The following is a 13,216-nucleotide window of genomic DNA, read 5'->3' as shown; positions in this document are numbered from 1 at the left end:
AAGCCATCAACCTGGTGGAGTCCAGAACTAAACCTAATAAACTCGAGTTTTGAAACAGAAGACAAGTTGGATTTTTGCATCCTGACTTTCAGGTTCAGATTCTAGAAGAGACTGAGAATATAACAAATGGCATCCAACACTTAATGAGGCCTTCATCAAATTAGCCAGTCTTCCAGAGAATGCTGCTGGTAGAACTCTATATTGAAAGTGCTCACGGGCTACCAAAAACCTTTGATAATTCCTGTGAGATGCGTGGTATTATCGAGATATGGAACTACTTATTTTGGAAGTCAAGACATGTGAACCAATCCCTGGGATCCAGAGAGAGAATTATCAAAGCAAGCATGACCATCCTGCACTTCAACTATGCTGGGCATGACGGGTTCCCCTCGGGGTGCCACTTCAAGCTGAGGTTCCATTGACCCCTTTGACTCACCAGCCTGGGCTTCCTCTCAGCTGCTTCTTAGGGTGACCAGATGTCCCAATTTTATAGGGACAGTCCCGATTTTGGGGTCTTTTTCTTATATAGGCTCCTATTATCCCCCACTCTTGTCCCGATTTTTCACACTTGCTGTCTGGTCACCCTAGTGCTGCTGTGACAAACTGTGGACCACTCCCGGTGCTACACTTTCACCAGCATTGCATGAACCAACAATAGAGAGGCTACAGCCAAGATAACCCCCAGCTCCCCAGACATGCACCCCCCACTAGAGTATAAACCCAAAATTATACCGTTTTGCACTGCACAGGGATCTGTGAAATGTAAGCTCATAAATAGTTTGCCCCCCCCGCAACGTGGAGAGGAATATGCAACAAACTTGTTTTAACCAAGCTGAGATTTTTCCCAGACACTTCACTTAAAGGCATACTGATTTAGATAAAGCAAAAAACAAGTTTATTAACTACAAAAGTTAGATTTTAAGTGATTATAAGTGACAGCAAACAGATCAAAGCATATTACCTAGTAAATTAACAAAACCGCAAACTAAGCCAAAGATACCAGAAAGATTGGATATGAATTAGCAGTTTCTCACCCTGGCTGGTGATACAAGCAGTTCACCAGGTTTCCATACACAGGCTGGAAATCCTTTTAGCCTAGGACCAGCACTTCCCCCAGTTCAGTCTTTGTTCTTCTGGTGTTTCCAGTAGTTCTCTCTTTGTGGAGAGTGAGGCCCTTTGATGATGTCACACCCCACCTTATATAGCTTTAATTTAAGGTGGGAACAAGTAACAAGTTAAGCAACAAACAGCAAACAGCTCTGTCTTGAAGCCAAGAGGCAGTGAGTGGAACTGAGTGGCAGTTGGCCCAGTCCATCTCTTTATGCCCTTGGTGTGGGGTACAAGGACACTCAAGTCCTACTTGGGTATATGGAGTGCATGCATACCATAAGTGGAATGTCCACATGGAGAATCACTGGAAGGAGAACTCTATAATCTTGTTCTGGTTATTCATTAATGAATTGTGATGCAACAGACCCCAGGATACCCAATCTCATAGCTTTTATGCCCTTATTGATACTTTCTATTTTCAAGTAAATTTAAGTTCTCACTGCAGGTAACAAAACTGAGTACATCTTTATGTAGTACAATTACTCCGATTTACATTTTGAAATATTCAAATATTTAATTTGAACTGATTAAATTTGAACTGATTGAACAGGGAATAATGGGTAAATTTTCAGAATGGAGAGGCTAACTAGTGGTGTTCCCCAAGGGTCAGTCCTAGGACCAATCCTATTCAACTTATTCGTAAATTATCTGTTTAAAAAGGGGTAAATAGCGAGGTGGCAAAGTTTGCTGACGATATTAAACTGCTCAAGATAATTAAGACCAAAGCAGACTGTGAAGAACTTCAAAAAGATCTCACAAAGCTAAGTGACTGGGCAACAAAATGACAAATGAAATTTAATGTGGATAAATGTAAAGTAATGCACATTGGAAAAAATAACCCCAACTATACATACAATATGATAGGGACTAATTTAGCTACAACTAATCAGGAAAGAGATCTTGGAGTCATCATGAATAGTTCTCTGAAGATGTCCATGCAATGTGCAGCATCAGTCAAAAAAGCAAACAGGATGTTAGGAATCATTAAAAAAGAGATAGAGAATAAGACGGAGAATATCTTATTGCCCTTATATAAATCCATGGTATGCCCACATCTTGAATACTGCATACAGATGTGGTCTCCTCATCTCAAAAAGGATATACTGGCATTAGAAAAGGTTCAGAGAAAGGCAACTAAAATGATTAGGAGTCCCATGTGAGGAGAGATTAAAGAGACTGGACTTTTCATCTTGAAAAAGAGGAGACTAAGGGGGGATATGATAAGAGGTATATAAAATCATGAGTGGTGTGGAGAAAGTGAATATGGAAAAGTTATGTACTTGTTCCCATAATATAAGAACAAGGGGCCACCAAATGAAATTAATGGGTAGCAGGTTTAAAACAAATAAAAGGAAGTTCTTCTTCACACAGCGCACAGTCAACCTGTGGAACTCCTTGCCTGCAGAGGTTGTGAAGGCTAGGATTATAACAGTGTTTAAAAGAGAACTAGATAAATTCATGGAGATTAAGTCCATTAATGGCTATTAGCCAGGATGGGTAAGGAATGGTGTCCCTAGCCTCTGTTTGTCAGAGGGTGGAGATGGATGGCAGGAAAGAGATCTCTTGATCATTATCTGCTAGATTCACTCTGTCTGGGACACCTGGCATTGGCCACTGTCAGGAAACAGGATACTGAGCTGGATGGACCTTTGGTCTGACCCTGTATGGCCATTCTTATGTTCTTAATACTTGCCTCATAGTCTTTCAAAATTTCATTAACTACAAATCAGAGGAGTAACACTCGATTCATTTGCACAGTACACAAGGCCAATCCTGTAAGATCCCTGCCCGTAGAATTTCTACTAAAATAAATGGGAATTTGCATGTGGAGGACTTGAAGGATCACCCTTAGTTCACATTTTTGCTTGATGAGACATGTTACCACAAAGATAAATCTAGCTTACCCCCAAAAAAGTTTTTATATTGAATTACTTTAATGTGATTAGCAATCCTACCCTCTTACTATCTGCATTAATATTTGTTTGCTATGTCAACATCCACTTTTCTAAGTAGTAATGCATCATTAAATATTAATGAATCTAGAAAAAAGTCCACAGCACAATAGATAGATAAATATTCTCATCATTTATTTTACCCTGTGAGGCCTGAAAGAGTAAGCTTTTGTTTAATTTACTTACTACTTAAAAGTAAAATTTAACTTTGTAAATGTTCACTGAAGCTTTTGGGATAATATTTTATGCTTTTTTGTACAACTAATGTAGTGACCCTGTAATTAGCTAATAAAAAAATGTATGTCATTTGACTCAGTCTATAAAACAAGAACCTCTTACTACTGCTTGTATACAAATATATACAAATATTTTACATTATAACAAATATTTGAAAAAGGCTGAAGTGCCTCAAAGCTTATTAATCTGAAAATATGTATATTATGTATGGTATATCATTTTAATTTTCCTTACTAGACATCCTAATTTATCCTGTCTTTATATTCTCCAAATACTAAATGACAGAAGAATTAACTATAAACAATTGTCAAAATAATAATGTAATTTAATCAGCCAAATTTTTTACAACAATGATAAACAAATTACAAACAAAACTGTTAATGTAACAAATATTCATTTTACAGACATTCTTTACAAAGGGTATGCCCAGGACTATGAACTCAAAGCCTTAGGAAGTATACTACTATGCTGTACCATCTATTGCGACACTGAAAATGATAGGGTCAACCCAAAGAATTTAGTCTTTAGCCTTGTCAGTGCAAAGAGACTCAAAAAGTAAGTTGTACTTGAGCTTATGCTCAGATAAATTTGTTAGTCTCTAAAGGTGCCACAAGTACTCCTTTTCTTTTTGCGAATACAGACTAACACGGCTGCTACTCTGAAAAAAGTAAGTTATAAAAAAAGGCTGCTTCCTCCCCTCCCCCCGAAAAGATAGAACGTTCCCTAAGAGAAAATGTCACTTGTTAGTTGTTACCAAAGTTTTAAACCAATTTGAAAGCAAACAACACCCTTTGGTGGGTTTGCTTTGCTCACAAGGGGGTGAATTCAGTGGAATAGATGGATTAAGTGAATTTACTTCCCAGCTGTGCACACTTAAGGGGAATAACATCTGCAAGATAAGGCCTCACTATTGATATAATGGTTTGGGAACACAACTGAATGATGGCTCAACTTTGCATGAGACTGGCTATGGTGAGGACAGTGAACCTGTCATCTTTTAAAGGGCCTCAAATGGAAACTAGCTCGCAGAACAAGCTACAGTGTTATTCAGAGCATGTGAATAGGACCTAGGCAGGCAATCTGGGGTCTTCCAGAGTAACAATAGAGCCCCAGCAGAGATAGCATAATAACACAATGCAACTGCAATGCCACAATAAGTTTTATTAGGGAAAAAAGGGAGATTAACTTGGCAAAAACTGTCTGGTGTTACAGTTAAACTACTGGTAATTGTTGATAAAGTTGCACCAGTTCTGTTTCAAAAGGCTGTCTATATTATGCTATGCAAATATGTTAGTTTATATATAATACATACACACATTTATATGTATTTATCTAAGGCCTCCCACCAATATATATAAACCCATCTACTGCACAATCTTTAATGTATTTATCACCACAACACCCCTGTGATATAGCAACATACTGTTTTCCCCACTTTTACAGATGGGAAATGGAGGAACAAAAGGTGTAAGTGACATGCCCAGAGTCACACAGGAAGTCTGTAGCAGAGCCAGTAACTGAACCCAGGTCTCCTGGGTCCTACGCTAGTGCCCTAACCACTGGATCACCTCTTCTCTGTGCATGCCCATGCATTCACACACAGGAATGATATCCACCTGATAAAAATGCAGATCCATGTAAAAAATGGAGTTTATCATAAATCAAAGCCATTCACCTGGATTTATCTCGCTAAACCCTCTCTGCTGGGACTACCTGCATTATTACACATAGATGCTTTTCTAAAATAAAGAAATTAACTTGCCAGACAACTGTTCCCTTCTCTGAATACAACTGTCTCATCTGCAACAAGCAATATTCACTCCTGTACTAGTCAAAAGTGTAAGGTCCAATATCTCCAATTTCAATTATGATATAATTGACATCACAGAGACTTACTGGGATAATTCACAGGACTGGACTGTTGGTATAGAAGGGTAAGCTTGCTCAGGAAGGAAAGGCAGTGGGGAAAAGGAAGGAGGTACTACCTTGTATATCAAAGATGTATATATCTGCATTGAGGTCAAGATAGAAGTGGAATGCAGGCCTGTTGAAAAAGTCTTTGTGCAAGGATAAAATGAGTAAAAAACAAGCATAATGTCATGGTAGGGTCTACTATAGACCACCTAACCAGGAAGAAGAGAGGGATGAAGCTTTTTTTTTAAACAACTAATAAAATCATTCAAAGCACAGGACTTCGTGGCGATGGGGGACTTCAGCTACTGAGACATCTTTTGGGAAAATAAGACCGCAAGGTACAGATTACCCAGCATTTTTTTTCGAATTTACTGGAAACAACTTTGTATTACAGAAGTGGAGAAACTGACATGGGGAGATGGTGTTCTAGATTTGATTCTGACAAAGAGGGAGGAACTGGTTGAGAATTTGAAGGTGGAAGGCAGTTTGCGTGATAGTGACAGAGTACATGATTCTAAGGAATGGTAGGAGGGAAAGCAGCAGAATAAAGACTATGGACTTTCAGAAGGCAGATTTAGAAAACTGAGAGCATTGATAGGTAAGATCCCATGGGAAGCAAGTCTAAGGGAACAAAGAGTTAGAGAGTTGGCAGTTTTTTTAAGAGACATTATTAAGGGCACAAGAGCAAACTACCCCAATGGATAGGAAAGTTAGGAAATATGATAAGACATTACACTAGCTTAACCAGGAGACTTTCAACAACTGGAAACTCAAAAAAAAGTCATACAAAGAGTGGAAACTAGGTCAAATTACAAAGGAAGAAAAATATATGTAAAAAGAGGCATGTAGGGACAAAATTAGAAAGGCCAAGGTACAAACCAAGATTAAACTAGGGGGGACAAGAGTAGTAAGAAAACATTTTACAAATACTTAGAAGTAAGAGGAAGACCAAGGACAGAGTATGTCCATCATTCAATGAGGTGAGAAAGACAATAACAGAAAATGCAACAATGGCCGAAGTGTGAAATGCCTTTTTTGTTTCAGTTTTCACAAAAAAGGTTAGCAGTGATTGGACGATCAGCGTAGTGAACATCAGTGTAAATGAAGTTGGAGCTGAGACTAAAATAGGGAAAGAACAAGTTAAAAATTATTTACACAAGTTAGAAATACATCCCAGAAAACTTAAGGAACTGACTGAAGAGATCTCTGAGAAATTAGTGATTATCTTTGAGAAATTTTGGAGGATGGGAAAGATCCCAGAGGACTGGAAAAGGGCAAATATAATATCTGTCTATAAAATGGGGAACAAGAACAACTCAGGGAATTATAAACCAGCCAGCTTAACTTCGGTACCCAGAAAGATAATGAGCAACCAATCAAACATTTGTAAGTACAGAGAAGATAATAAGGACATAAGTAACAGTCACATGGATTTGTCAAGAACAAATCATGTCAAACCAACCTAATATCCTTCTCTGACAGGGTAACAAGTCTTTTGGATGGGGGGAAGCAGCAGACGTGACATATCTTGACATTTGTAAGGCTTTTGATACTGTCTCACATGACCGTCTCATAAACAAACTAGGGAAATATAGCCTAGATTAACCTATTATAAGGTGGGTGCACAACTGGTTGGAAAACCATACTCAGCGAGTAGTTACTAATGGTTCAACACTCAAGCTGGAAGGGCATATTGGGTCTGTCCTGCATTGAGTTATATCCAGTATCTTCATAAATGGTTTGGATAATGGCATAGAGAATAGACTTACGAAGTTTGTGGAAGATTCCAAGCTGGGAGGGGTTGCAAGCCCTTTCGAGGATAGGATTAGAATTCAAAATGATTTCGACAAATTGGAGAAATGGTCTGAAATAAATAGGATGAAATTTAGTAAGGACAAATGCAAAGTTCTAAACTTAGGAAGTTATAATCAACTGTACAAATACAAAATGGGAAATGACTGCCTAGGAAGGAGTACTACAGAAAGGGATCTGGGGGTCATACCAAATTCATGGCCATGAAAAACATTTGACTAACTGTGAAATCTGGTCTCCCCCCGTGAAATCTGGTCTTTTGTGTGCTTTTACCCTATACTATATAGACTTCATGGGGGGAAAACCAGCGTTTCTCAAATTGGAGGTCCTGACCCAAAGAGAGTTGCAGGAGGATCACAGGGTTATGGGGGGAGTCACAGTATTGCCACCCTTACTTCTGCGCTGCCTTCAGAGCTGGGCAGCCGGAGAATGGCAGCTGCTGACTTAGGGCCCAGCTCTGCAGGCAGCAGCACAGAAGTAAGGGTGGCAATAGCATACCATGCCATCCTTTCTTCTCTGTTGCTGCTGGCGGTGATTCTGCCTTCAAAGCTAGGCTCCCCGGCCAGCAGCCACCGCTCTCCAGCTGCCCACCTCTGAAGGCAGCGCTGCCACCAGCAGCGGCACAGAAGTAAGGGTAGCAGTATCCACCCGACAATAACCTGGCGACCTCCTCACAACTCCTTTTTGGGTCAGGACCCCTACAATTACAATACCTGAAATTTCAGAATTAAATAGCTGCAAACATGAAATTTACGATTTTTTTAAATCGTATGACCACGAAATTTATCAAAATGGATCAAGAATTTTGTAGGGCCCTAGTCATAGTGGATCACAAGCTAAATATGAGTCAACAGTGCAACACTGTTGCAAAAAAATACCCCACACATCATTCAGGATGTATTAGCAGGAGTGTTGTAAGCAATACACAAGAAGTAATTCTTCCACCCTACTCAGCACTGATAAGGACTCAACTGGAGTACTGTGTCCCGTTCAGGGTACCACACTTTAAGAAAATTGTGGACTAATGGGAAACAGTCCAGAGGAGAGCAACAAAAATTATTAAAGGTCTAGACAACATGACTTATGGGGAAAAATAGAAAAAAATTGGTTTGTTTAGTATGGAGAAGAGAAGATTGAGCGGGGACATGGAAACAGTCTTCAAGTACATAAAAGACAGTTATAAAGAGGAGAGTGATAAAGTTTTCCTTATCGACTAAGGATAGGACAAGAAGTAATGCGGTTAAACTACAGCAAGGGAGATTTAGGTATACATTACGAAAAACTTCCTAACTGTTTGGATAATTAACAAATTGAAACAAATTATCTAGGGAGGTTGTGGAATCTCCGTCACTGGAGATTTTTAAGAACAGGTTAGACCAGAGATCGGCAACCTTTGGCAGTGGTTCGCCAGGGTAAGCCCCCTGGCGGGCCGGGCCTGTTTGTTTACCTGCCGCGTCCACAGGTTCAACCGATCGCAGTTCCCACTGGCCGCAGTTCGCTGCTCCAGGCCAATGGGGGCTGTGGGAAGGGCGGCCAGCACATCCCTCGGCCTGCGCCGCTTCCCGTGGCTTCGTTGTGTGGACGGGTACAGGGTTAAATTGATCTAACACTGCTAAATTCGACCTAAACTCGTAGTGCAGACCAGGGATAATGGTTTTGCCAATTCAGCCATCCCAGACTCATGATGATAAATCTTTAAACCACATTTTGCAATTATGTATATTTCTCTCATGTATGTATATATTTTTTATATTTTTTGTTTTAAAAGTTCTATATTTAGACAGAGTTTTCTTCTTATGAAATGAGCTATAGCAAAGAATGGTGAAAAACTTCCGGGGTGACCTCAAGACCTTAGAACTTCTAAATTAGCAATGGAATCATCTAGATAAACCTTATGGGGTATATTTGAGGTTTTAATGAAAGAGTCAGATTACAAAAGTCTAGAATAATAGTACAAAATGATATAGCTTTTAAGTTTAGTTGCACTGTATTAAAAAACAATATTCAAATAAATTATTTTTCCCTGCAGTAGACCAAGTTTTTGGAGCTAGAATTAAAATTGGGCTTTCATTTTAGTCTGAGTAAACTGTAATACTCTATGTTCTAGTGAGCTCCAAGTGCTCAGGGTGTTGCGAGAGAGCATTTTGCTTCAGGCATTTGAAACTTAATGCTACTTTAATATTCTCTGCTGGATATTGTTACAATGGAATTTCAACTATTTCCTACAATTTGAGTTAAAGATTACCTGAACAGTGGTGAACAGTACAAAATTTCTGAAGCATATATCAAAGCCTGACATAGTGGCTTAATGTCCTGTTGTTTCTTGCTTTAGCAAAATTAATTTCTGCTGTCTTCTACAATGAATTCAAACACTACCTGGAGATTCACTGTTAACTGCAATGTATTTCCAGCTCTCTTGACTGCTATGCTGAGGCTGGCCCATGTGTACCAGACAGGTGGTAAAAGATAATGCCATCTTATAACACTACTTCATGTGCTTTTGAATCCAAAACTAAGCATACAGTGGGTAACTTAAATAATCAAATCATTCAGTGCCTTGCTTCAAACAAGTCTGATTACATATCACAACAGTCTAAAAAAATTGCATGGTTTGTCCATAATTAAAAATATATTGCACAATCCTTAAGAAAACATCTCCCAATAGGACTGAGATATGTCAACAGGCTCCTACATAACTAAATTCTATGCTTGTGGTGACACATTACCTCAGTTGTTCAAAACAAAGGGCTAGATTACAACTTTCAGTCTTCCCTGAGTCAGGGGCAGTGTGTAGCTGTACCTCTCCAGGAGGAGACCAGAAAAAACAAATTGTGACTATAGTCAAGTTTTCCCCTGCTTCTCCCTTGCTTGGGTGGATGGGAAAGATATTTCTCCTTTTTTCATAGAGAAGCTTACTCTCCATGCTCTTCCCATTCGACATCTGCATTTCCCTTCCCCCATACAGCCAAGAGAGACCTGAGAACAATTTAACTCTATATATGGCAGTTAAAAGATTCATTCATCCGAAAGCTCAGACAGAAAGATTATATTGCTATTTATGTGGTTTGATAGTACTAAATTATCTGGTATGTTAGTTTTCATAAACTATGTGAATAGTCTATTTGATCATGAGATAAAGAAAGGTAAAAGTTAAAACTGTATAAAAAAGGTGGGCAACATCAGGGACATATTAGTTTTTTTTTTTTAAATTTGCAATAAAAGCTTTTATGTCATGTAAAAGACATTAAGTTTAAAGCCTGTTATAAAACAGTTAGTGGGACACCATCAAATTACAAATGTATACTTCTCTCTGAAAATATTTAGTCTACTATTGTTATGAATAGCACAAAAAATTAATAAAACTGAAACAGACTAGAGAGAAAAAAAGATTGATTTTCAGCTTTTCTTTTTGCGCAATTGACATTAATTGCTGTGTAGCTAGTTTCACTCTTACTCGACTGGACAGTTTCTTCTTTTGTTCATCTAGGTCTAAAAAAGAGCAACAGAGGAGAAAAACATTTTTAACTAAAAAAAGATTATTGTAAAACCACAAAAATTTGGCAGGGGGACACAGAGTATAGTAATTGCAGACATTTTCTTGTGGGGATGCATTAAATTTACTCGATTTTGAACTGTCAATATCGCTGTCCATTGGCCTGCTAGGTTCCACCAAACAGCAGTGACACAGGAGGCAGATAGGTGAAAGATGCTATCTTTCCTTCAGAATTTCTCAGGAACAGCAGTATTATGGAGATGTGTCTGAAACCAGGTACGTAAAAGGAGTAATTCCCCCCATTCCTAAACCAGATAAATCAAGGAATTTGTAACCTCTCGGTCTCCTGTGAGCTAAAGGCAAACTTGTCATTTCAGAGTTCCTGATTTCTGAGGCTCCCATAAAGCCCAGGTATTAACTTGGCAGCTTGGGATTCTCAGGTAAATTGGTTCAATTGTTTATTGTCACTTCCACTCATCCACATGAAAAATTTCTAAGATTGTATGTATTAAACAGATAAACATTTCAAACATTGAAATAATGGAATCCACAACACCAATGACATCCATTACAAAAATGCAGCTTTAAATATTGTCTTGCTCCTGTGGCTAGGAGAGATTTTGGCAGCACTAAATCAGCCAATATGAGGATAGTGAAACATTTTTATATTCATATTTTTGTTCAGAATAATTTTTTCTGATAAGCAGAGGGCCAGAGGCGATGTCAGGGCATCTTCTGTCCCTATCCTCCATGGTTTTGAGTAAAATCTCCACTGTCCTCTCTCATTGCTCCCCTGCCTTGGGGATGCTGCAAGTGTCCTCCCACCCTAGTCCACCCAACCAATGACTGTAGTAAGGTGCTGACAGTGGGCTTTCCACAGGAAACTGGCCAGATCGCACAAACCTCTCTTTATCCCAATCATTGGTGAGAGGAGGGAGAAAATCTAGTAAGACCTAATTTATCCCACCAAAGCAACTAGAAAATTCAGTTCTCATCCCTTCCCTACAGCTGAACTGAGAAGGTGGATAGGGTAATTACCTAAGAGTGTGGCACTAAACATAGGTGTTAGCATTGCTAATAGTAACAAAACCCACTTCTCAAAGAAAAAAGCATTTCTGAACATACTTTATATTAAGGTTCCATTTATAAATGGTTTTGTAAAGGGCTAATGGATTATTAATAAATGTTATCAGCATGTTATAGACATGTTATAGACATGTGTTAGAAATGGCTAATAAGCACATCAATGGAATGTGTTGTAAAAGGTTACCAACAATGATTATAAGCTACCTATTGACCTACTGGACTCTATAAAAATCTAAAAGGACTGATGTAAAATGGATGAACTGTGTATTAAAACATCTACTAATCATTTATTAATGTTTTTATAAACTATAAATGGAATCTTAATATAAAGTGCAACCAATTTCCTAAAGATCAGCTTGAGGCTTCTCTTCTGTGAACAGAATGAAAGCCCATTGAAATACAATGAAGTAATTCAGGACTTTTATTTCATAATAAGAATTTTGGGGTAATTTCCACTATAGCTTTTATGCTTATGCAGTCTCTCACACTGAGCTTATAAAATGAACTATGGGAAAAAAGACAACTAATTGTAGCTATTAAGAATACAGCAACTAAGTCTTTTACAGGAAATATTCGCAAAAAGAAAAGGAGGACTTGTGGCACCTTAGAGACTAACAGATTTATTTGAGCATAAGCTTTCGTGAGTTACAGCTCACTTCATCAGATGCACTGAATTTTCCACCGAATGCATCCGATGAAGTGAGCTGTAGCTCACGAAAGCTTATGCTCAAATAAATCTGTTAGTCTCTAAGGTGCCACAAGTACTCCTTTTCTTTTTTGCAAATACAGACTAACACGGTTGCTACTCTGAAACCTGGTATCTACTAGGTTTCCCCAAAATCGCAACATTTCAGTAGGAGACAAAAAGGTGAGGTTTCAGAGTAGCAGCCGTGCTAGTCTGTATTCGCAAAAAGAAAAGGAGGACTTGTGGCACCTTAGAGACTAACAACATTTATTTATTTATAATATAAATTTGTTAGTCTCTAAGGTGCCACAAGTCCTCCTTTTCTTTTTGGAAAAAGGTGAGGGAAACAGAATTAATTTAGTCCCTCCCCCTGAGTGATCCGTCCCCTGTCTGCTGTGGGCAGCAACTGACGGGTCCCAGGTTCGCGCTGGCCGGGACCACACGGGAGAGCTACAGCGCAGCAGCACGTTGGCCCGCACCGGGGCCCGACCTGGGGGCGGTGCCGTGTAGCCAGGCCTGTAGTCGGATTTCTCCAGTGCTGCGTATCCCGGCCTTGCCACATCTTCCCCACTCGCTCCCCTTTAGCCCGCGGCGTCCCCACGGGGGAGCCCCGCCTGCGCGCGGCCAGTCACGCCCCTCCGCCCGGCCTGCAGCGAAAGGAGCGGCAAGAGTGAAGCCCCGGGACAAACACCGGGGAAGCCACAGTTGCCGCCTCCACCTCAGGGGCCCAACCGCCCCTCAGTCCGGGCAGCCCACCCCGCCGAGCGCCCGGAGGGGGGGGGGTCGCTGGCCAGGGTCCCGTTCACCTCACAGGGAACGGCAGGAAGTGGAGCGAGACCGGAGCCGTAACGGTTTCAGCGTCCGCCGGGTCCTAGCAACAGCGCGCTCTGCGCTCGTCACTGGGCAACGAAGGAAACAACTTGGGTG

At 39.9% G+C, this 13,216-nt stretch overlaps 1 protein-coding gene across 4 annotated transcripts in view; it reads right to left on the bottom strand.

Annotated features, from left to right (window-relative positions):
• The window catches only part of LOC119853343 (WD repeat containing planar cell polarity effector), a 256,988-nt gene that overhangs the window by 243,474 nt on the left and 298 nt on the right, over positions 1 to 13,216 (bottom strand). The window contains exon 2 of one of the 4 annotated variants that reach the window (XM_038396310.2): positions 6,983 to 7,077. The exons of the other annotated variants lie outside the window; for them this stretch is intronic. The gene's annotated coding sequence lies outside the window, so the exon portion shown is untranslated. The remainder of the gene's footprint in view (positions 1 to 6,982; positions 7,078 to 13,216) is intronic. 4 annotated transcript variants of the gene reach the window in all.

The sequence above is a fragment of the Dermochelys coriacea genome, chromosome 3, assembly GCF_009764565.3.
Source record: "Dermochelys coriacea isolate rDerCor1 chromosome 3, rDerCor1.pri.v4, whole genome shotgun sequence".
NCBI lineage: Eukaryota > Metazoa > Chordata > Testudines > Dermochelyidae > Dermochelys > Dermochelys coriacea.
The sequence above is the reverse complement of the archived record's forward strand: the minus strand, read 5'-3'. Positions and strand labels throughout refer to the sequence as shown.